Below are 5,136 nucleotides of genomic sequence, written 5' to 3' on the forward strand. Positions count from 1 at the left end.
CTCTGCCACAGAGCACGTCTGTTTATTCCTTGTATCTAGTGAGAGCCAGAAGATGCTGCGGCGTATTCAATGTGCAACTAAAGTTTGTTGAGTGCCACCCTGGAAGGTGGTCCAAAAATATCGCATGACATCACGAACGCTAACAGTGTTGCGCCTGTATCACCGCTTGCTTTACCACGACGTCTCCATTCCAGCTATGCCATGGCCATGCACACTGCTAAAAAACGCGCATGCTCCCAAGGCCACTTCTCAGTCAGGTAAGAAGTCGGACACGTGTACTTCGCGATGAGTACTAAATTTCCTGATGCGAGATCGTAGCATGCGCCACTGAAAACTGTTTTTCCTGGACGCTGGGCTGTGTGTTCTCGTTGTTGTGTGTACGCGAAGCTGCATCGTTGGTTGCCTTTATCTTTATTATTTTACATCTTTTTGAACTAGAAGCATTTAGCAAAGTACGTTTAGCATAATCATCCGTTGCACTATATCCTTGGGATAAAACGGAACAATTGTTATATTGATTGAATTACTTTATTTAAACAGTTGTCACCGCGGCCTTAGTGTAGGACTGACGCAAAAGAAAGAAAAAGTATTCATCTCTTAACGTAACGTAATTTTGCGTCAGTAAGGCTCTCCAAAGCTCTACAGCTCCTATCGGAACACTGGTAAATGGAGGTCAGATAACTTAACCGCTTCCTGCTCGCTGAAGGGTGTGTTGGAAACGTTAAAGGGAAACGTAGGTGTTTTGAATGCTGCCACATAATATTTGCGCTTTCTACGCTGTCCTGCACTGACAAGGGCCCGCCAAAAGAGAAGTTAGCGCTTTAAATATCATTCTTCTAGCACTTAACCAAATCCTATTATATTAACTTTAGAGCATTGCGGTTAAATATTACATATTGTAACATGGAATCATAAAAGCTAAAGAGGTGGTGGCTTTGTAGCCTCCAGCCTTCCTTTTTTGGCAGTTTACTTATTATTTTTTGCTCACAGTGCGTGCGCAAGTACCAATCTGAAGTCTTCCTCATGGACAACGCGCCACAAACGATACCTAAACATGTAAGGTGACGAACTTTGAAAATAAATTCTGGGGTTTTACGCACCAGAACAGCGATCCAATTATGAGGCAGTCATAGTGGGGGATTACGGATTACATTTGCCATTTGGGGTTTCTAAGGTGCGCCTAAGCCTAAACGCCGGGTCGTTTCTGCATTTCGTACAATTGAAGGCGGCCGCTGTGGACGCGATTTAACCCGCAAATTAACCCGCAATTTAACCGTGAATTCGCTTGCGGGATTAAAAGAAAAGATAAGCTAAGCCGCAGGTACCACTAACTTTGCTACGAGCTTTAGAAAATCAACTATTGAACGCTGCTTCGTCAAAGGCCCCTTGTGACTATTCCATTCTCATATGCAACGCGAAGAAAAGGTAATAACCGTGATGCTCATTTCATTTTTTATGTTATGTGTGACGTTTGCATTGATAAGAAAGCACACTGGTCTTGAAAGCAGCTTCACCCTCTGGTCAATAATTGGGAAAGGGCAGTCTTAAATGACTTAATAATGTACCTAAATTTTCTTGCCGGTGTAGAACAACAGAGTGGTTTGTCTGAGCCGTGGGCCCCCTTCAGCAGCATTACGAGTATTGACACGCTGTAATGAGACTGGAATTGCATGACACAGTTTGTCAAGTGACACGTACTCACGGCACAGGCCCGTCATACGTTTTGTGCGACGCGTGTGCAATTTGCATCCGGTGGACCAGGCCTTGAACAGCGCCCATCTGGCTTCCCCAGCACATTCTTCGACGTTTGTTGTGCATAAACTCATGCATACCTTCTTTCGATCGCTGTGTTTGGCGCAATAAAGACGAATAAGTAGAAACACATGTCGTACAATGGTGACGGAAAACCACACGTCGGATGCTCGCATCATTTGCGATGGTAATGTGTGCGAGAGACATAGAGGATAAACCTATTTGAGCAAGGAGAGAAATAGCATTCTATGAGCACTTTGTTGAGCCTTCGGTGTCCCATTAGGTATTCAAGTTGAGTTTGCGTCATTTTTTGTTTCATATAGCTTCATGATAGCGGCATGCGCCCAATGCAGTTTTATGATTTCATTTTGTATCTGGACATGCAGTTTGACCCAATTGGAAGCTCACGCAAATGAGGTCTACTTGAGCGGGAAAGAAAGAACGAGGAATAAATCTTGTTGTCCGAACTCACTTGTACGATAAACTGAACTATATGTTGCCCACAAATCCAATACTATTTAACACGCGTTTTGTGGGAATGTCGTACGTTTTCCTCCATTCTTAATCTCGTTCCTGTTAGGTTGCAGCTATAGGTGAAATATTTTCCACTTACCGAAATGGAACGGCATTCCCCACAATATATGTGGCACGATATTCCGCATTTATAACTATCGTTCCAAGCACATGACGTGCGGAACATTGCACAAAATAACAGCTGCTATTTCATGGAAGCAAAGTTCCATGCATTTGTTGGTATGCGCAAAATATTGCAACAGAAACTCTGACTGTCGACGGTACCATGCATTGAATCAATATGGCGACTCAATGTATTCTCATCGTGCAAATAAGTTATGTATAAGGCGCGTGCTGTAGCGATAATTCTTTTCCACACTTCCATAGAGCACTTGGCGCCATCTAGCGCAGCCACCGCCGCGGTGCTTGCGCGTGGCTTCCTTAATTCATGGCGTTCCGGTGCATGCGAGCGCCGAGAAACGTGTCATGCGGCATCCAGGCTCCTCTCTCTCGCTGTTCTTTCCTAACACGCTACGCCATCTGGTGGCACTGCCGAGAAGTCCGTGCGTCACCTCCGAGGCGTGAAGCGTAGTGCGTCAGTTTCTTCGAACGCTAGAAATTGTTCCCATGCTTGCCACACACTCAATGGTAAATAGTCTGTAGCCTTAGTTGGCGAGAGTTTCGAAGAAGAGCTGCGCATACCAAGTATATTCAAGACACTGCTCGCTAAAGCGTTGGTGATAGTACGTACCCAATGTATTAGCGGGACAGCCTGCTAGAGCATTGGGTTGGTATCCTTGAGAAACGCTTGTGACGTGGGCTCGATTACGCTCAATAAATAATATAAACATAAGGTATCCTTTTCAACGTGGTCCAGCGGCACATTCCCAGTGGCAAATACCTAGTTACCCAAGTTGGCGTCAACTATGTTCATTGAAGAGCGGAACATACCTATGGAACACATCCATTGCCCCAAGTTGGCATCGAAAAAGTTCTTTTTAGATTAGCACAGACCCAGCGCCACATATCCAGTACTCCAAGTCGTTGTGAAAGAGTTTCTTTGAACAACCATACCTACTCAGTCCCGCATATACAATTATGCACGTCAGCGTATGAGAGGTTCTTTAAAGAGCGGCACGTATGACACATTGCCACATACTCAGTGACCCAATTTTGTTCGAGGGTTTGTTTCGAACCCTGTTACTTCCGCACAGCAGCCCAAAGCGCTACCCATTTGACCAAGGTTTCCCCATTAGTGACCTAGATCGGCAGGTAAGCTGTCAGATACATAAAATTACACATACAATTATTTGTGCAGAGCCTTTGGAAAATGTGTTAAGTATCCTAAGTATGCTAATGCAATGATAAAGTCCTTGTAATATACTGACCGCCGTTTCACATGCACTGCAATTTTTTGTGGAATGCTGTTCTATTTGCTGAGAGAAAGATATTCGCAAAACAAATTACAACCATTCCACTCTGTGAAGATGGAATGGCAGCGAAAGCTGGCGACATTCACAGCTCTCAACCGAAAAGCAAAGTGCTTTCGCTGCCGTTCCATCTTCACAGAGTGAAATGGTTGTCATTTTTGAGTTGCGAGTCTGGCGTCGCTGCTCTTTCGGGGGTGCCCGCGCTCGCGATTGTAGTTTTCGTTGAGCATCGCGGGAACGTTCTTCGTCGGGGGTCGTTTCGCATCGGCGCCGTTTAGATTCTCGTTGCTGTTCCCTCCGGCGCTCCTCGTACGTATGTTGTTCTTCGGGTGCGCAAACTCTACGTGTCGGCCCCATTGATAAGGCAGCTGCTCTTAGCGCCGACACCTCTTCTGCTTATATGCTGCGATAACCTTGACGTCGCGCTACTGTTCTCGGCGAGCGTTATAATCTGTTCCGAATTTCGACATCTGCGCTGCCGCACTGCACCCGTACGTGATCACACACAAAGCAAAGAATGAAACCTATTGTGTATGGGTTTGTAAGAAATCGCAATGTCCGTTTCTGTTGCCGGACGCCGAAAGAACTACGGAAGGTTAGTCAGATACAGCTTTCGCTGTGAAATATTTGAACCTATAGGTGGAACCAAAATAGATTGAGTGGAGTATACAAGAAGCAACAGACCCTGCAGATGGTGTCTCCATGAATGAACTGAAGATAGAGCAGTCCTGTACAGCGAATATGCTACCACTGTATTTGAGCCCCTGCTTATTTAACCTGAAGCAATCTCCTGTACCGTGATCTCCTGTACCGTGATCTCCTGTACAGTGATCAGCGGTACTTGTCTTCTTCAACGCCCTTATAAAGGGGAGTCACCTTGCGGAAACACTCTCAGGCACAGCATTAGCAACTTCAGATCTCCATCTTTCATTAAACTCTGCCTTTTTTCTAGATCTATGGTGCCGTGTTTCATACTTTTAATTGGAAACAAATTTTTTAAATATCTTCAGTGGAAGACATTGCAATTCTGCCACATCACCTTGATTATTCCAGGAGGCGGACGCTATTCCGAGAGAAAAAATATAGAGCGACGTTAGCTAATTGTCAACCTTTCACGATTAATTCTGTAATTATTCACTCTAGAGCAGATTCCCCAATGGTGACATTGAAATTGAGTGGTACTGAAGTAATACCCATTTAACAGCTGGCCTGCTTGAAGCACAACTTCAGAGAAATTAGCTTTTTAAGTGTGATCTTATATGCAGTGATGCTAAAGTTAACACTTAGCAGTGCTTCATCTTTCACATTGCTGATAAGTATCAACTGGAACATCTGTGCATTTCGCGGCGCATACAAGACACGCGTACTCGGACACAGTCTTGCACAAGTAAGTTCGCCTGCGCTGCAATAAGATTGCCTATGTGCAGCTGCATCGGGTGCA

Source organism: Dermacentor variabilis, chromosome 2 (assembly GCF_050947875.1).
Source record: "Dermacentor variabilis isolate Ectoservices chromosome 2, ASM5094787v1, whole genome shotgun sequence".
Classification (NCBI taxonomy): domain Eukaryota; kingdom Metazoa; phylum Arthropoda; class Arachnida; order Ixodida; family Ixodidae; genus Dermacentor; species Dermacentor variabilis.